Source organism: Canis lupus, chromosome 18 (genome assembly GCF_048164855.1).
Source record: "Canis lupus baileyi chromosome 18, mCanLup2.hap1, whole genome shotgun sequence".
NCBI lineage: Eukaryota > Metazoa > Chordata > Mammalia > Carnivora > Canidae > Canis > Canis lupus.
The window spans coordinates 26,128,787-26,149,635 of record NC_132855.1 but is presented as its reverse complement, the minus strand read 5'-3'; the positions used below and the strand labels follow the sequence as shown (position 1 = coordinate 26,149,635).

The following is a 20,849-nucleotide window of genomic DNA, read 5'->3' as shown; positions in this document are numbered from 1 at the left end:
AGGAGGATGGGACCAGAGGGTACATGTATAAGCATTTTGTGGTGTCCTCATGCAACAGTTAACAAAACATATAATTGTGGGAAGCATAATGAAAGTACATAAAACGTTAGGAAGCATGAATTTTAGGCTTTGGGGATTGTGGCAGGGTTAAGTTTGTAAATGTACATTCACATAGAAAACGAAAACAAAGAAGTCCTTAGAACTTCCTGGAATGGCCAAGCAATATCAAGGCTGAGTTCACTGGACACCTTCATTCTTGACTCTCCTCTCCACTGAGCCAGGTCCGCAAACATCAGTTAGTTATGTCAGTTGGAATTCTGGCTCCTACTTGCATCTCTAACTTACTGGCTTGTTAATCTGCCTTATATTTTGTTTCCCCACTATTGCTTGTCAGGTGATATCATAATTCCAATTAATCAGGTTAAAAGTTGGCCTGGAAGAGGGTCACTGGAACCCACTGAAATTTGTTCACAGAGCACTGCAGTGGTCTTTAAGGGGATTGCCTGCTAAAGTGCTATACATATTAGAGCTACACATAAATATTCATATATTCATTGATGATGGATTGCATGAATAGAATAATGGACAAAGGTGGTTAGGAGAGCTAGTCTATTAGAAAAATTTAAAATACAACCCTACTGTCCTACAAGTAGAACTTGAAAATTGCTATGCCAAGGGTATTTCTTATCCTCAGTCTTGTCATTCTATGCAAATTCTAGAAGACCCAAGGGGAATGCTAACCCTGCCTCTCCACAAGGGAAACTAATTCAGTGTAAGTTCTCTTCCTCCATGACAGATCCCTAATAGTGAAGCATAGGATACAAATGGTGTATTTTAAAAAAATAGTAGAGCTGAGCATTTATGTGATTTGAGCAATGCACATAATCATGTATAAACATAGAAGAATCATGGTCAGTAATAACAATTTGAGCCCCAGATTGTTATTTATATGAGTGTTTCCTTCTTTTGCTCATATTAAATTCCACCTACGTCTAATTTCTAGAAGTTCCTCTGGACTTCTGAATAGTCACATAAACCCATTTTGGTATGAGAAGGAAATTTATGGAGTGACTCAACCCAAATTCTACCTCCAGGCAAGATCTCCCCAGATTTCAAGAAAAATGGCTATTCAGGCTGTTCTCCAAGTTTTATGAGAACTGGGTCCTTCATCCACCCTTGTGATCTGGCTGCAGTCCTTAATCACCCATACTGCCAGGTCTCTTTCTTTTGGCTAGCCTGTGGCATTTATACCCACTTGCTCTTCCACATGGTGTGTAACTGCTCCCTATGCATACCTTTTCCCCTTCTCTAACAGGCAAGTCCACTGGTTGTTTGTTTCCTGGGATATAGTTTCTACTATTTTTCATAGGTGACTGTATTAGTTTTGAGTGCTCTAGAGAAGCAGAACTATTAGAGGGAAAAGAGGGAAGGAGAGAAAGATTTGTTATAAGGAATCAAGTTGTACAATTACAGAGGCTGCAAAGTGCTAAGATGTGCAGTCCGTAAGCTGGAGACCCAGGAGAGCTAATGGTGTAATTAATACTAGTCCACGTCTAAGCCCAAAGGCAGGAGACTAATGTCCTAACTCAAAGATAGTCAAGCAAGAAAAAGAATTCTTTCTTACTCAGGCTTTTATTCTATTCAGGCTTCCAAAGAATTGGATGAAGCCCACCTACACTGAGCAGGGCAATCTGCTTTACTTAGACTGTGATTCAAGTGTTAACTTCTTCCAGAAACACCATCAGAGATACCAAAAGAAAAAATGTTTAACCTAATATCTGGTCCCATCAAGTTGACACATAAAATTAACCATCACAATGACACATTCCCACAATTGAACTAGCATGCTCTTTTTTCTCTGTATCTCAAATATTTTTATGATCCCCTGTCCTATGTGTGTGGTTTTTTTTTTTTGTTTTTTTTTTGTTTTTGTTTTTGTTTTTTTTAATGTAAGCTGTAGGCCCAACATGGAGCTCAAACCCATGAGTGGCATGCTTCACCTACTGAGCTGGCCAGGCACCGTGCCTTAGTTAGTAGGGAGACTAACACTTGCCAGAGCATGTAATGACAGCTGGACCCCGCCCAGAGGCAAGAAAGACTGCTGCCCAGCCTTGAGGTGCAAGATCCCTCCTAATACAACTTGCCACCAAAGTGTTCCCTCTGCCATGAACACAGAAGGATATAGTTTTTACTCCTTGCTCCTGCCAGCCATAGAGGCAGCCATGAGTCTGTGTTCAAGCCTCTGCAAGCCTGAGGATTTCCCTTTTCTTCTGATGGCCCTCAAAGACTTGGATGTTTTTGATCCTTACCTATGATCCAATCCAGGCTGTAGAAAATGGCAGCAATGATCCTGCAGGTGCCCTGTAATGAATACCTCCTGAGTGCTAGGCCTTCTACATAATTATCTCACTCAGAACCCCTACCAGCTTGCATGACTGATATTTATTACTTCACTTTCGGAGATGAGAAAAGTGACTCTCAAACAAGTGAATAACTTAGGCAAGTGAAGTTCTCTAAATTCATACTCCATCCCAACTCCAAAACCTGCATTTTTTCATTGCCTTCACAAAAGCTAGACTAGGGCAAGCAGAAAGACACCCATTGGGTAGCCTAGTTTAGGCCAGTCCTCTGAAAAGATTCTGGATTATGTGGACTATGATGATGGATCATATTTAATCCTGGGAACTGTTCCAGACTCCAGCCCAGGATTATAATTGGAGAGTCAGTTTCCAGGGATAGAAATGTCTAATTGATGTTGGCATCCTCCACAACATCTGACAAAGTTGCCTTAAACAAATAGGTGATCAAAGTATATTGATTAATTCGTTGATGGGGAGGTGTGTAGCCCTGATGTAAGGATACTAGCTCCTCTGATTCTGCTTGTGGATCAAGTTAGATGAGACATCTTGGCATTTCATCTTTTTTGGGAATTGGCAAGATAGGGTACTTACATTCTATTCCTGGCACTGTCAACCTCAGTTTGGCTACATAACTCTTGAAATCTTGGTTCCTTCCTTTTTGAAGGAGATGGAAGTGAATGTGCCCCTTTCCCCAGAAGCACTGTCTAGTTAGATGACATCATGAGGTTCTAACAGTTGATATTAGTTCCTAAGTTATGTAGTGATTATGGAGAAGATGGACGCTAGTGTCTTCAGCCTGTCACTTCTGGCAGAGACTGAGGTCATCTACAAAATCGCATCAGGCTGTGCACAGACCATTCACATCCTGGCAATTGAAGATTTAAAAAGGAAGTTGAGAGAACTGAGTTGGAGGCAAAAATGACAACAGATGAGTTCGGGTCACTGTGCCAATGGACTAGGCAAGAGCGGCAGTTTTTCTGCTTCAAAGAATGTCATTGCTGCCGCCCCAGATTCCTGTCTTGTAGTTGCCACAAGACCTTTCACCAGCTGTGGCAGCTCCCTTGATAAGGGCTTGACTGAGCCCTTCGATTTCAACCTCGGGCTATTTTCATGCAGTAGACAGTATGCCCATTAGGCAAGAACACTAGTGATCTGATCTGTGTTTATAATCCAACTCTACTGCTTACCAACTGTGAAGTATCGGGCCTTAGTTTCTTCATCAGAAGAGGGGGACTAATAATAATATAATAATAATAATTATAAATATTTCCTCCTACCTAGAGTTATTGTGAGGATAAAATGAGGTAATAAATGGTAGGTACTTAGCACAATGGTTGGCTCACACTAAGCCTATGATAACGATGAGTAGCTATGATTATTGAGTGCTGTGGGGTGTCACCATTGGTGCCTCTACCAGAACCAGAGGTCACATGGAACAAGAGGCCAGGACATTGATTTTGCTCTGTTTCTTCAGCACTTTTGTACATTGACCCATTTGAGAACTGGTACCAAATTCAGGAAGGGGGAGGCATCCCGCGGGGTTTGAGTTTAGGATCTCAACATTGGAATTATTTGTTCCTTCCCTTTACTCCTTCTTGATGCAATTGATAAAATTCTCTAATACAACTTTGTGCTACTTACTATACTTGGCAGAGGGAATTAAAAATGAAGATATAGTAGACCCTTGTACTAATAGCATAGTTATTTGGGGTGCTGGCCCCCATGTACTTTTGACCCTTCAAAACTTTACTACTGATAGCCTACTGTTGACCAGATAGACTTGCTGATAACATAAACAGTTGATTAAACATATGTGTTTTATATGTTACATGTATTATATACTGTCTTAGTATATTAAGTAAGCTAGGGAAAAGAAAATGTTACTAAGGAAATCATAAAAGAAAATACATTTATGGTGGTAAAAAAAAATAATAAGTGGATCTATTCAGTTTAAGCCCATGGTGTTAAAGGGTCATTTGCATTAACTCAACCATCATATTGCTTATTTCTAATTTTTCCAGTATCTGGCATAACAGGTTATTTAGTTAGTGAGTTACTTCTCAAGTGTAGCACTTGATTCTAGATGCTGTGAGTTGAGTTGTGTATCCCCCAAAATACGTGCTGAAGTCCTAACCCCCAGTACCTCAGAACTGACTTCATTTGGAAATAGAGTCTTTGCAGACTTAACCAGGTTACAATGAGGTCATTATGGTGGGTCCTAATCCAATATGGCTTGGGTCATTATGAAAAGGAGAAATGTGAACAGAGGCCAACATACACAGGGAGAATGGTGTATAAAGACAGAGGATTGGAGTGATGCATCTAACAAACCAGGGATGCCAAAGATTACCAGCAAACCTGTAGAAGCCAGGAAGAGGCAAGGGAGGATGTCTGTATAGGGTTGAGAGGAGCGCAGCCCTGCTGACATCTTGATTTCAGACTTCTAGTCTCAAGAACTGCTAGGCCATAAATCTCTGTTATTTTAAGCAACCCAGTTTGTGGTACTTCATTATGGCAGTTCCAGGAAACTAATGCACTAGGCTAGGAGATAGATATGACTAAGGAAAATACAATGATATGTGTGCCTGGATAAAAATATACACAAAGAAATAGCGAGGTGCCCATAAAGTCATATTGGAAGGCTCTAGTGACAAGGGAGAAAAGGACTTAAAAGTGAGATAAAATATGTTTGGTCTTCCGGTGGCCTTTGTGTTAACCCTATCAGAATGAATACTGATTTATTGCTGCATCTCTGATTTAGAGTCCCCCAAATACTCTGGCCAGGAATAGTGTTGGAGGCACACACTGAAAATCAGAAGTGACAACTGAGTCATTTAAAAATATTTAAAGCGTAAATACATTTCCAGCTGTTTTGCACGCATTAAAGATTTTCGGTTACTGGACATTCTCTGTTAAGCCCTGAAGTTGGTCTAAGTTTGGTTGGAATATTTGAATATCCATATTTCCTAGTATTTGTGTTCCGGGTTCTGCATGAAGTCCCTGGACCAGTCTTTAAGATAGTCAATGTATTTTTGTATGTTCAGACCATTTTTCCTTGTTGACTCCTTCCAACTTTGGCCCGGGATGGACATCCTTTTCCCCTCATTTACTCTGTGCCCACTCAGAGATCAGTCTGGGAAGGTCAAGGGTGGCTTTCTCTGCAGGCTTTGGTAGCTTTGATTTCTGAGTTTTTACAGACAGGACAAGAACACATTCTAAACAAATTTCTCATATACCTTATTCTCTCACATCTTGCTTTTCTGTAAGATTCAGTTTATCCACATTATACAAACAGAGCTCCACAAATTGATGTAGCACAAAAAGTCAGGGACATAAGGACGTAGGATTCAGAGTAGATGAGTATTCTAAGAAAAGTGATTATGAAAAAAAAAATAAAAAAAAAGAAAAGTGATTATGTATACAGAAAGTTACACATTGTGACAAGTGTCTCTTGCCTTTAAGATTAACTGGTTTAAAATTGATATGATTACTATGACATGATGAACATTTTACACAACATTGCAAAAATAAAAAGTTACTTTGGGGTGGAAATATTGAGCATATTTTTTGATAGAAGGGATGAACTTTATTTTTAAGCACATCTGCCATTTTCTCTTATGTTTTTCTTTGCATCTGCAGAAGAAAATTAACTACACAAATTCAAGTTATTTTTATTGACCCTTATGTTATGGTGGAGCTAGAGGAATAGAGTTTAAAGTCAAGTGTTGCTAGGTATAGCCAGGCTACTTGGCACCTCAACAGGTAAGCGCTTTTTCTCAAAGAGAAGTGTGCTGTATTGATCTTACTGTGCTCAGTGTTTGGCAATTATATGAAATTTTAAGCATCTCTTTAGAATTCCCAGCTTTTTGAGGGTCAATTTCTACTCAAGGTTTTTATAGCTGATCTTTTATGGCATCTATCATTCCAAGCATTTGAGCATCCATATTAACACTCATATGTTTCTCTGCCATGCATTTTTTTCATTTGTTTGTCCAAGCTTATCCAGACTGTACATTTCTTAAAGTCAAGGAGACACACACACACACACACACACACACACACACACACAGAGAGAGAGAGAGAGAGAGAGAGAGAGAGAAAGGAGAAAAGGAGAGAGTGTATGTGTGTGCGTGAGAGAGATTTCCTTTGTCTCACTGGGCTTTATCCATAGAGTGTGCTCAACTCAAGTTGTGGTGAAAATGAAACCCAGAAATAACCCTACAGCTCTCTCTGCCAAAGAGGACAGGTCTTTCCTTCTCTCTCTTCTTCCCCCCTGCACTGACACAAGGATTCTTGATGTCTCTTCTCATGAAATCTATGAAATTCTCACTTTCTGTTTCACCCTCTTTTCTCTCCAAAGGAATATGTGGGGTTTTTTTTTGTTTTTTGTTTGTTTGTTTGTTTGTTTTGCCATTTTAATCCCTTGCTTCATAGAAACAGACAAGTGCTTGATTCTTTGTGAAGTCCTTTCCAGCCTGCCACCCCAAGTCCTCTTACTGCATTAGCTTTAGCTTGTGGGCAGGGCACTTAAGAGAGGAGGAAAGGAGAAGGGCACTAGAGGAGGAAGTTGGAGGGACACTCTGCCTAGTATCCTCAATGTTCAAATACTATCTCCCAGTGAAATCAACCAAGAGACAGAGCAGTTCTAATTTAGATATGCTGTTACCTCACTGGGGCCCCTGAGTTGGGTTGCTTGCAATCTTGAAGCTTTAGTTTCCTAATCTGTAAAATGGAAATAATAGTATACCCTGCTTACCTTGGGTGTGTATTCATACCAAGGTAAGGTAGAATGATTTTGGGACCAGTGTGGTGATCATAAACAATCTTTAAGATGGTCAGTATATTTTTGTGTGGTCAGACCATTTTTCCTTGTTGACTCCCTTCTACTTTGGCCCAGGATGGGCATCCTTTACCCCCCATCGAGACTTCTGGGACTGGGATGGGGCCCATTCCTCCTGGAGGAAGAAAGGCCATGAAGGATTTAACAGACATCTGTTCTAAGAGCAGAACACGTGTTCATCGAGTCTTCATGAAATAATTTGATAGAATATATTGAAATAAAATAAATAATATATTATGAAAATGTACCAAATTTAGGAAATAGCTCCTGAGGGGGCATTTCTATAGCATTTTCCCCAGGAGGTCTATCTTGTGGAACTTCATCTGAGGAAAGAGCTGATAGGCAGCAACTGTTTGTTTGAACCATATGAAATTGCAATATTTGACCATTTTGGTTCCATAAAAATTGGGTCAAAATGACAGTTTCTACTGGTTCAACCCAGTTCATCTTCTTAAGCCACCACATTCTGCTGGGCACTGTGGAGTCATACCCTGGTCCCGGAGCTCTGTAGCCATGATGAGACTAAAGTCTGCTGAAGAGAATGTCTAGCTGTTACCAAAATATTGTTTCCTCCTATTTTGCAAATCTTCCATATGTCTTTCTTTAATTTAAAAACAAAGACATGAAGTGTAGCTGCTACGTGTCTGGCAGAAATCTGTTTATGCCTGGATTTGGTAAATATCAAGATGCCTCTTTACCCAGACTGGCAAAAGCTGCAAAAGTAAAATATGTAAACAAAAAAGAACTCAGTGGCTAGGCGGGTGCATACTCCAAAGAGCATTAATTTGCATAATAAATAGTTCAATATTCAGGAGATTATAAAATAGCAATTACTGCTGAGTTGCTATATTAGGGCTTGCTAACAAAAAAGACACTTAAAATGCAATGGTTCGCTTCTACAAAGAAATTCTCCTAAAATCTTTATTTTGAAACAAGATTTTATTTTTTAGAGAGGTTTTAAATACTTGGCACACTTCTTTGGTAGAGAAGCAGAAATATCCTAGTCAAAATAATAATAATAATAAGAGTGAAAAATAATCTGTGGTTAAAAAAGGATAATGAGCCATTAATATTTTTTTTATCTGTTAAAATAAAAAGTACCTGCTGGGGAATATGTTTCCCTGTGTGAGAAGAGTAGGGGAGACCAGTGGGGAAGTGTAGATTCAGACCGTTCAGTAGTAGGCGGTACACTCAGGCAGGGGGTAGAAACAGAAGTCATTACTTTTGAAAAAACCACAGCCTACTTATGCTAATAGAAAGGTAGGCTCTTTCTAAAATACCATCTGTGTTTTTTTAAAGTGACTCAAATGTTCCAGGTATTGTGTATCCAAGTGCAGTTTCCATTTGCTTGACATACTATCAGCATTTACTATTGGAAAAGAAATGGAGCTTTTTGAGTTAGTGTATTTTTGCAATAAATGTCACCATTTAAATGCCCTTACATAGAACTTCTTAATTTTTCAATAACATTGGGTTTAGAGCCTTATATGCATACATTACATTAAACCATTTGATTAAATGTGCATGCACACGTATAAACCTGTTTTTAAAAACCTTTGTTTCCTGCTATGAAGGGGATGTGAGGACATCAGGAAAAGGTTCTGTTTATACCCATTTATCTGAGAAGATCCCTATTAAAACGAAGCTCTTGATGTTGGGGCGGCTTAATTTGTTAGGTTACTGGTTGCCCAAGCAAGATTGAACGCTGGAAGGATGAGAAATGAGACCAAGAAAATTCAATTTTTCATTGAATACCTATGAGGTGCTGGGAATTGTGCTGAACAGTGGAAAGTTCAGTGCTATGCAGTGTTGAGATTACATTACACTCCAAAGTTAGAGACATCGCTATAATGCTCCCCAGTAGCCCCAGGGTTTAAAAACTTCCAGAGTGCTACATGAAGGGACAATTTATTTGTGTGTGGAAGAAGCCTCCTGTATTAAGACTGCATAATTATTCCTTCATCTCATAAGAAGATGAATTTCTAATAAAATTTTATTTCTATATTTAATATTTATCACATATTTTTGAAATATTTATATTATTTTGTCAAATTGTATACTACCAATACTTAAAAAAACTCAGAATGTTTTTTAATACTCAGTACCATGTGATAACAGGATAATTTTACGTTAAAAAATTCAATTTATATGCCTTTTTTTGTGACTGCAGAGAAGTATGAGAACATAATCAATAGAGTGCTTTCAAATATTAAACACCTATTATAGTAAGATAAAATTGTATGAGAAAAGAGGAATGGAAACAATTTCAATGAGACAAAGGAATCATATGAAATTTGCAACTATTTGAGAAGACTTGGTTGAAATCTCTTTTTCAATGGATGATGGTGGGTGTAAAATCACTATGGCATTTATGTCCCATTGAATTCATTGAAAAGAGCGATGTAAAGTTGTATTTTAAAATGTCAATATTACATCCTTTACAACTATTTTCACTTATGATTAATTTAAGATGTCAACTTCAATGTATGAGGAGCACCTAGTTTTTCAAATTTATGGACATTTTCTCCCACTTCCTTAGATGTGTAGCCTCAAAGAAGATGCCCCTTGAAGGCTGACACTTAAAAGAAGTTTAGAATTCAGTTTATTTCCTTTTGACTATTAAAAAAAAAAAAGACTTCAATTTTTGGTACATTGCAAGGTAGACTAAAGATATACATTATTTCATTACCCATTTTCTTTTCTTTTTTTTTTAATTTTTTTTTTTTATTTATTTATGATAGTCACAGAGAGAGAGAGAGAGAGGCAGAGACACAGGCAGAGGGAGAAGCAGGCTCCATGCACCGGGAGCCCGACGTGGGATTCGATCCCGGGTCTCCAGGATCGCGCCCTGGGCCAAAGGCAGGCGCTAAACCACTGCGCCACCCAGGGATCCCCATTACCCATTTTCATCACCAGTTCCTGCACTTACTCTGTATTTGCTGATTGCTTTCCAATAGCACTTGTAGTCAAAGTGTCCAGTACAATGATGGCACTTTCAGTGTTTAATAACTGTATTTGAAAATTCGAATCAAATATTTATCTCTTTGTGGCCTGAGAAAACTTTTTTTCCCTGGAATAACTTACCTGCTTGGAAGCTCAATTCATGTTTAATTAAATGTTTCTTTTGGATATTTATGAATGACATTCCAGTCTTGTGCATTGCACAAACTGAGAGCATCCTGGCTTCCTCCTGATGATTAGGCATCTCCTTTTCTTTATGAGGATAGGCATTTCTTCCATTGTCACACATGGGGAATAAATTTGGAGAAGTGACTGCTTTTATTACAGCTTCTTTATCTCCCAGGTGTCTTAAGATTCTCAGCCACTCTCAGTAGAATCATCTTTAAGTGATCACATTTACTCTATATTAGAAGATCGCTAACATTTGGTTTTTGTGTCCGTTTGAAGTTCCAAGTTTGGAAGTTTTGATTCTTCCAAACCTTCCTTCTATATCCCATTTGCTAATATTTCACATTTTGCGATTTAAAATCACTGCACCTACTAAACTGATAAAAATGAAATATAAATGCAAAGTCATCAAATCCGTAAACGTTGTTGCCGTGTCTGGTCTGACCTGTTCAGAATCACAACCCTGCTTCATTACCAAAGAGAAATCTAGGATGCTTGGAAACATCAGATAATCAAGCGTCATTATTATCCAGTGAAATAAATTTCACTGAGTCTATCAGTGAGTTGAACACATCCCCTGTCTCATTCAGAAACACCTGAGTTATGACTATGAGGATGACTTGGTAACATAATCCCAAAGGACACGAAATGGGAAAGGCCATCAGATATCAATCAAAGACAAGTTTTCAACTGGCCCTGCTAACACGCTACTATTGCCCTGCTTTACCCCACGAAATGCTGTGTTAATAGGTATAGCAGTAGACTGAGGCAGGGTTAAGAGTAGCGCTGATGAGCTGGTGGCCTATATGAGATGCTCAAATATTGAAATAATTTTTGGTCAGTGGGTAAACAACCACTGGCCCAGCCCTAAGTCCTCCCACCCCACCTCTCTGCCTGAGCTGCCCTGGCTTCTCTCTGGAGTCCTAGACCCACCCAGGACCTGGGAATTAACCAGTTAGCCTCTGGCAGAGCAGCAAGCCTTCACCTCCAGCATCTTGATCAGCATGTGTTCTGATCGGTCAGTACCTAGACCATCTAGTAGCTAAATATTTAAAATATTACCCCTGGTTAAAAGTATCCTTTTAGACTCCTGAAGTTAAGTTTTGGCCTTCTGCCTTTTCCTTTCTTCACAGAAGTGTTGGCCCAATTTCTCACAGTTTGAGAAGAGGAATAAACCCAGGGTTGATAGCATATATTTGATTTATGCACATTTTAGCACATTTGCTACTTGTTCCTTGGTTCTGTGTTTTATGATGGTAGTGTCACTGTTTTCCTACACCATAATTTCCTGGTGCACTTCACTGCTCCTTCATCGCACAAGAAACTGTAAGGGTCAGTGATCTTCGGCGCCACCACTTCCATTTCCTCATTACAAAAATTGACCTTCTTTCTGTTGTTTGAAAGGGCTCAGGCCACTGTCATTCAGATTTCAGGACTGTTGAACAGTAATAACAGTATAGGGGGAACAGGCAACTACCACAGCAGCTGGGCATTGTACTCTCTTCCTGGAATCCATTTTGGATTTCTTAGTCTAGCCAGCAGGTGCTGTTTGCTGCCTTTCTCCAGCATTCTATTTTACAGTAATTCCCTACTTGTCATTAAATCATTTAGTTGTATTTAAGCATTGTGCTCTACTCTGTGAATATTTGCCAAGGTTCTTGTGCTTTTTGGCAATTTCACGTTCATCACTCAACTCAGTGTGCACAACTAGCATCACAGAAAAATAAACTAGTTAGTAATCCCTGTTAAACTCTCGACTGCCTTCTCATTGTCTATGACTTTGGTGATTGTGCATGTGGAAGGGAGACTAACACGAAACATGTTGAGACCAAAAAAAAAGCACAAATTAAACCCAGACCTCTTGTCTTTTCTTTCTTTTCTTTTTTTAAGATTTTATTTATTTGTCCATGAAAGACACAGAGAGAGAGAGAGAGACAGAGACATAGGCAGAGGGAGAAGCAGGCTCCATGCAGGAAGCCCAATGTGGGACTCGATCCCAGGATTCCAGGATTATGCCCTGGGCCAAAGGCAGACGCTCAACTGCTGAGCCACCCAGGCATCCCTCTTATCTTTTCATATAGGGTGCTTGGTCTAGTCCTTTTTTCTTTTCATATCTACTGTCATCCTGCCCAGTACCACAATCCGTGTGTCTGGTTGCTCTTTGAGGAGGAATTTTATAAATTGGAAGTGGGATATTAGAATAATATTTTCTTGTAAAAACAAGAACTTCTGTTAGGTAAACATTAATCTTAATAGTGCAAATGAGTTTTATGATGGCATCCAGCATGGTCACTTAGATGTATCATTCCATTCAGTCAGAAGGCAACTCACTATTTGTGTTGTTAAAAGAATTGCTTCATTTCTCCCATTCAGGCAAATGAAAATCATAGGTGTATAATTTAATGCTTTTCTTTTAAAAACATGAATTCCTTAGATTTTAGAATCATGGAATCAGGAGCTATGATGTTCCCTGTTTCCATTTTTTAAAAGAAATACTCATTGAGTATCTGCTGAATGACCTGGAGTATGTAGAAGCTAAGGCAGTAGGAGACCAGCTCTCTGCCCTTAAAGGATAGATGATGTTTATGTTTTGCAATCTCTTTTTCTTAAAGAGTAAATTTTAAAATTGATTTTGAATGGAACACATTCCAAGTAGCTTTGGCATTTAATGAAATTAGAGATAATTAAGTATCTACATAGAATATTGTGTATTTAAAAGCCGGCGGATGGTTTCTTCTAGCTAAACAGCAAGGCTATGATACTAAGTGAAATATAATTCAACCAAAAATTAATGTGGAAAGAATTTCTTCTGTACCTTTCTGAGTCTTTAGCCGAAGGCTTAGAAAAATGATTTTCCAACAATCAATTGTAAACTATTTGAAGGTAACTAATTTCATTTCAGGTTCTCTTCATAAAAAATCTTATGGATCTATGGTGAAATAAAACTGAAACTTTTGATCTATGATGTCATAAAGATATTTGAGGTTTTAAAACATAGTCTCCAAGTGTCTAAACATGTTGTATTACTATGTTAGTTCTTTTTTATTTAAAAATATTTAATAACGAGTAATAGAGTTTATGTTAATGGTACCCAGTATAATGATTTGGTAACGATTATTCAAATATCACCTCTAGCCAAGCAAACTCTTTTATATATGCATTTTATACTGCTTGTGTGAGAGTGCATGAGAGCTCAGCTTAGGCAATTCTGAGCACCATTAGCATCTCTTATTTGAAATGGGGCTTTAGAATACAAAAATATAATAATTTCCCTGAGTAAAAAAAAAGAATTAATTATGCAACCTGAGGAGAGAAATAAGGAGCAAGCAGGTGTAACATAGGCTCAGGAGGAGACAGGCACATGTGCAAATGTAACCCAAGCCTCTATGTTATTAAGGAAGAAAAAAGAAGTCATACATTTCATATTTCTAGGAGAGCAGTTCCATTTATCAAGAAAAGGAAATCTAGTATATCTCTGCATCCAGATTTTGTGCTTGGCCTACCTCGAGCCCCAAATGACTTGAAGGAGGGGAATGTGGAATCGCCTGAACAACAATGGGGATATTACGGTTCCCCCAAATGGAGGAATTAACTACATTAAACCAGAGGCACTTTATTTATTTACTTTTAAAAGATTTTATTTATTTATTCATAGGAGACACACAGAGAGAGGCAGAGACATGGGCAGAGAGAGAAACAAGCTCTCTAAGAGGAGCTTAATGTGAGACTCCATCCCAGGACCCCGGGATCATGACCTGAGCCAAAGGCAGACGCTCAACCACTAAGCCACCCAGGTGCCCTAAACGAAAGGCACTTTAAAAGTGGAAATGCAGATTAATTTTTTAAATTTAATTTTTTAAAAAATTTTTTCCTGGCTTGCATGCCCAGAAATTTAAGGTGACAGGAAAAAAGACCTTGGGTTATATTATCAATTCTCTTGACTTAGTAACTTTTGTCTAGAGCTAGAAATAAACTGCAAGAGATATCTTCTATTCTCTTCTTCCACTGGATGGAAAGAGCACCCATCCTGCCATCCACAGAGGAGAGAAAGTTGTCTTATTTTTATGTCCATTATAAAAAAGAACAATAATCTCCAGCCCCACCCTTCTTTTAGGACTGCTAAAAGAAGACATTGTCCAGGGGAAAGAATTTAGTCAGTTTGCTTTCCTACCTAATCAAACAAACTTGAATACTTGGTCCTTCATTTTTGCTAGCTCTGACCAAGAGTATGTATTCATTGCCATAAAACAGTGATTCTCAAGTCTTTGTTAATGTGTAAATTGGAGAGGACAAAAGACCTTCTGCCACCCTGTCCTTTACCGCTATTAAAATAATTCTCTAGTATAGAAAAGAATAGAACTGCCTCTGATGGCTCATGCCCATAAATGAGGTGATTCCTATTTTTGTCAATAATTATGGCAAAATTAGTGGCACAAGGACTATCATAGAAGACAGTCTAGAGTCAAATCATACTTGAACCACCACTATTCCAAAATAAATATTTCCCATTTATAGATTCAACCCCTGGGTCACTGGTACACTGCATGACTTTTGTGGGAAAGCAATGCCACTTTAAATAAAGACATCCCCCTGCAAAACAAACAAAAAATCAGAAATGCTGCCTTCAGATGGATTCATCCAAGCGTAAATACAATTGGAGTAAACACTGATAATTTGAATATTCAGAGAAGGGAAAATGAGCAGATGAACAGAACATTCATGAGTGATTTTTGGGGGGTGCATGTACATCATGTCATCTTATTTAATCACCCCAACAAACTTAATGAATTTCAGACAAGGAGCTGAATGTTCCAGCTATTCAGAATGTTGCCCTCGGAAGTGGCAGTTGAATCTATTTCCGTTTGAATATAATTGCCTCCCCCCCACACCCCATGCTCATAGAGTACCTCTGGTCAAGGGGGCATTGAAATAAGCAGAAAATGCAAGATTGCCATATAAAAGATATCTAGAAAATGACAAAAAAATGAAAAAGTAAAACAATTCTCTTCCTTTCCCACCTTTAAAAAAGGCAAGAATCCCAAGTGTATCCTCATAGAGATGAAGACCCTCTGTTCAAAAACTTGTACATTTGTGAATTTGCTTCCTTTATCATGTGAAAATGGATAAATATTTCTAGCCAATCTAATGTGCGCTGGGGGGAAATACGTACAATCAGTTCTGCCTTTCGGTGCTCTGGTCAGTCTGATGAGGGTAACAAGCACAGGCAGGAGGAATTCCATCATAACGACTGTGAGATAGATCAAAATCATAGAGCCACATGCTTTGGGTGGATGCAGAAAGCACAGCACTGGGGTTGGGATGGGGGGTCTTGTATTCCACTGCGGCATGGCTTCACTGAGTAACATGGGTACCATCATGGCTGTTTGCACACCTCCTTTTAATTCCAACTTCATTCTTCTCTCATTCATTAGTCTTAGGACTATTGCACAAATTGAGGAGCTGTCTGTAAGTGCTTTGAGCCCCTTAGAAGGAATAAATACAAAAAGTGGCATCTTACGACAGAACCCTACTTTGGGAAGGTATGAGAAAGAAGGAGGGATGCTCTACAATTATAATTGCGAGGTCCTAGGAAGTCCATGCTTTCCTTTTATGTGTGAATGGTAAAGGAAAACAGTCTCATTTAAGGGAACACAGCGAAGTGTGTTTGTGGTTTGGATTTAGATTTTCATGAAAAAATGCAAATGAGAAATCCATTATACCAACAGGTCAAAAACACACAATTGCTTTTTCCCTGGTAAACCAGAGCTTAGAATATATCCCTTTTAATTGTTTTGTCCCGAGGGAACTGAGAGCTGAACCGGACCTGAAGCGTCACTGTTCCAAAATAAAAATTTCTCATTAATAGTTTCAACCCTTACTCTAGAGACTTGCTCTCATAGGCCTCTGGGAAACTGTCCAGTTGAGATCTGGAGAAGTCTGAGCTGTTGAGCATATTAATGACATTGCTTTCTCCTCTGAGATGTGAGAGCAGAAACGTGGGCGTCAGCTGAGAATCAGCTTTACTCCTGATGGCACTGGATTGGAGAATGTGCCTTGCCCTCCAAGGCAAAAGAGGCTGTTTCGTACTCTCCTTTCATTCCTACCCAAGTGGGCCCACCAGCAAATCAGTAAACAGGTAAAAACACTGCGGAGTATAGGGCTTTAGTTCACAAAATTCAGATTTCTATCCTGCCAGAATGTGTTGTCCTCGTTTCTCTGCCTTGTCCTCATTTTCACCCCACCTTCAAGGAGAGGCTGCTGACATGTCGGGGAGAATTGGAAAGAGGTGCACACAGGTGGCCCCCACTGCCTTTGGTGATTTCGCTCAGAACTTGCCCGAGGGCAGGCTGTGCCCGGTCTCCTCTGTGCTGCTGGTTAAGCCCTTGGGGACAGGTGTGTTCCACCTACGTTCTCTAGTCTCCCTTGATTGCGAATAAAGCTGCTGTCTTCATCTCTGGCTGCCTTGTCTATCTCCCAAAGGGTTCACAACTTGAAGGAATCAAAACAGTGAGTAACTGGCACTTCCTTTGAAAACTCCAGCAGCCTCCAGGATACACCAAGTACACTTTCCATTGGGCAGAAGAGTTACCAAATCCATCAGGAGGGGGGGAGACATCACAGTTAGCCTCACATCCATTCTTAGACCCCGACACCAATCAAGAGCTCGTCTTTGCTCTAATATGTTGTTTCCCCTCTTGAAAATGCTCTCCACGGATATGCCAAAAGAATTACAGTGAAGGCCCAGCACCTCAGCCCTATGGCTTTCAATCCCCAAAGAAGAGCTGATCTGTTTTAATATGGGCCAGGTTCCAAGTGCCTCCCAGAATCGACTTCACTGTCCTTTACTTTACTTCCCTAGCCTTCATCTTGCCTCTCACCGAATACCATCATTTGCCTGTGTCTCTTGAAGGAGGTAACCAGACACACTGTAGGAAATCTAGAAAACAATCTGGGTCTGGAAGCTGTGACAGGACACACCGTAAGTACAGTTGGCAGCCAGCGCTGAGCTCCCAACTTGCCACAAAGGACATATGAATTCTTTGTGCCTGACACTTTACACAATATGCTCCCTGGCTTTAAGAAAACATTATTTCATGTTCTTGCTCTAATCAGTCTTGTCTGCCAGCCTCGAGAACTGAGAGGTTCATTGTTATATGCAGCTGTCATTTGTTCCATCTCCCCGCTCTCTCTGCCTTCAATATCTTTGTGGTATTTAGTGAAAGTAATTTTCAGTTGGAAATCTTCTGCCCTTTCAGTAAGTGCAAGTATAGCACTTCATCAATGGCCAAAGAATTCTGAGCTATCTGGGATGTATCAGGACAGTTGATAAAACCTCACGGAGCAACCTATGATAGTACATCCCATCATAAATTAAAAAAAAAAAAGGCAGAAAGGGCCTTTGTCAGTGTTTATCTGAAGCGCTTTTATTCTTTGTCCTTGATTTCCTCTTCAGAAAATTGATGCGCCCTTAAATTGAAGCAAGAGGCTTGACAGGTGATGGTTAGTGTGATAACTGCTCAGATTTCATCAGCCAGTGTTTTTCTGGTGGTGCAATTGTCGGAACTTTCAGCTAGATTACCTGTCATCCACTACATCAGATAAAAGAGGCAGAGTTGAAAGATGCAGTTTTGCCACTGTACCTTATAGGAAATGAAAAGTGCAGGTGTGGTAACAGTAGCGGGGAAGAAGTACAATTATTTCCTAATCAGGCTATTTCTTCGAGAAAGTTGGTGCCCAAATTGGCAACCGTTGGGCAAAGCCATCACTAAATTTGCATTGTTAAATTTATGAGGAAGGAAATGAATAGTCAGTCAAGCTGTAGGTAGTGCTACAGGCTCTCCCTTCCTGATCCATTTTATTTGTTCCACAAATTGAAATAGTCGCAGTTTATTTTTAGATACAAGAAAAATGTTCCTATTTTGGATACATCTCAATATGCTGATGTTAAGCTTGTATTTTGATCTGCTGTTAAGCTGTTTGAAACCATGAAGGGAGACATTATTCCACAGAAAGTTTCATAAGAAAAGATTGGGGAAAAGCACATTTTGGAGGACTCGTGCTATATAGTCAGAATAGTTTTGTGACAGTTTCTCCCCCCAGATTTTAAAAGCAACAGAAGGTGACGAATCAAAATAGGAAAGACTGGGTAAATATGTGTTTTTATTTGTGAGATTATATTGTGCACTATTTCCTAAACATCAGATTATACAGAATTAACTAATTCTGTCCCTTTTAATCTGTCACTTCTTCAGAAACAGGTATTTCAATACAGTTGTCCCATGGAAAATGGAAATTTGTTTTTCCCTGAAAAGTAAAAGGTGTACCTTGCTTCTTGATAGGATGAAAGAGAGCTCTACACTGTGATCTTACCACATTAGATAAGGCCCCCTTGAATCCCCACTAGAAAAGACTTATTTTCAGAGTTTCCTACAATTATCTATGATCACTTATTTTCCAGAGTGAAATTTAGCATCCAAATCTGGCTCTCATACAAGGAATAATTGTTTGCTATTGGGACAAAGTAATGATTGTCCATAGCACAGTCACATACACAGTTAGACCTTCCCATTTCAGTTTAATTACACACATTCATCAGAGTAAATCTTACCAGAAAATGTTTAGCCCCACGTGAAGCCTCTTATTCTGGTGAGTTTAATATACTTTGTTAAATATCGATTTACTAAGAGCAGTTGATACTTATTTACTGTGTCATTTCTAAAACTTCCCTTCCCATTTTTTTTTATTTGGAGGTAGTTTTCTGTGCTAGAAATAAGGCTAAATTAAGGAGGCCATGTAACACAAAGGCCAAGTGTTTAGAGAAGATTCTGAGATCTTATGTACCAAACTGGAAACACTGTTTACCCCAAGGAAAGTGGTTGGGGAGAGGAGAGAGGCAAATTACTAACTTTTTCTTTATACATCTCTGTAATGTTGGACTCAAATTACCTTTGTAACTAAAAATTAGTAATAAAATAGAAATGTTAAAAAATGTAATCTTAGAAATTGATAGCTTTATTAATTTATTATGTTTATTGAAATAGAGTTGGCACATAATATTACATTAGTTTCAGATAACATAGTGATTTGACAACTCTCTTCCTTATGCTCTACCATCTGTCACTGTACAACACTATTCTAATACCATTGACTATATTCTCTATACGTTTTACGCCTATGACTTATTCATTCCATTGTTGCAAGCCTTTAATTCCTACTCTCCTTCACCTGTTTTGTTCATCCCCCACAGCCCTCCCTTCTGGCAGTTACTAATTTATTCTCTGTATTTATGGGTCTGTTTCTGCTTTTTGTTTGTTCTGTTTTTAAAATTCCACATATAAGTGAATTCATATAGTATCCATCCTTCTCTGTTTGACTTACTTCACTTAGCATTATACCCTCCAGATCTATCCGTGTTGTCATAAATGGCAAGACTTCATTCTTTTTTATGACTAAGTAATATTCCATTGTGTATATACCACATCTTCTTTATCTATTCATCTATCAGTGGACACTTGATTACGTCCATACTGTGGCTATTATAAATAATTATGCAGTAAACACAGGGGTGTATATATCTTTTCGAATTAGTATTTGCATTTTCTTTGGGTAAATACCCACTAATAGAATTACTGGATCATATGGTATTTCCATTTTTAATTTTTTGAGGAACTTCCATACTGTTTTTTTTTAAAGATTTTATTTATTTATTCATGAGAGACACACAAAGAGAGGCAGAGACACAGGCAGAGGGAGAAGCAGGCTCCCTGTGGGGAATCTGATGTGGGACTAGATCCTAGGACCCTAGGATCATGACCTAAGCCAAAGGCAGACGCTCAACCACTGAGCCACCCAGGTGTCCCACTTCCATACTGTTTCCCAGAGTGGCTGCACCAATTTACACTCCTACCAGTAGAACACGGGGTTCCCTTTGGTCCATATCCTCATCAACACTTGTTATATCTGGTCTTTTTTATTCTAGCCATTCTGGTAGTTTAGCTTTAAATCCTGGCCCCTCTGCTCTCTAGCTGTGTAATTTAGAGCTAGTAATTTTTTTTCTTTGAGTCTTAGTTTCCTCATTTGCAAAATGGCATTAATAATAATACCCAAATTATAGAATTATTATGATTGTTAAATATATAATCCATATGAAGTGCTCTGCATATAGAAAGTACCCAATAAATATCAATTCTTTGGAATAAGGAGGCTAGGCTATCTATCACTAATTACATATGAAAAATGTTTCTTGAGTGAAAAATGTGAACTTCTTTAAGTCTGCTTTTTTTCTTTTTTCTTTTTTCCCATTTATAAAATGGGTAGATTAGAAGTGATTGTATCTAAGGCCCCTTTACTTCTAACATTTTATTTTTCCATTTAAAGTGTAGTTAGAAGAATGTATGAATGTTGACTTCATACAATAAAACTCAAGCTGGGATCTCAGTCTACTATGTATGTCCTTATTACAACCATTTGGTTGAGTCTATGTCTAGAAGAACATTCCTTCAGACAATCACAGTCTAGAT

General features: G+C 38.7%; 2 long non-coding RNA genes across 2 annotated transcripts in view; both read left to right on the top strand.

Moving 5' to 3' along the window:
• Positions 1-16,542, top strand: part of LOC140609494 (uncharacterized) — an 82,989-nt gene extending 66,447 nt beyond the window's left edge. Inside the window, exon 5 of the long non-coding RNA XR_012011318.1 lies at positions 16,310-16,542. This is a non-coding gene — a long non-coding RNA (uncharacterized lncRNA). The remainder of the gene's footprint in view (positions 1-16,309) is intronic.
• Positions 16,543-16,585: 43 nt separating this feature from the next.
• The window catches only part of LOC140609493 (uncharacterized), a 28,405-nt gene continuing 24,141 nt past the window's right edge, over positions 16,586-20,849 (top strand). Inside the window, exons 1-2 of the long non-coding RNA XR_012011313.1 lie at positions 16,586-16,836; positions 17,189-17,308. This is a non-coding gene — a long non-coding RNA (uncharacterized lncRNA). The remainder of the gene's footprint in view (positions 16,837-17,188; positions 17,309-20,849) is intronic.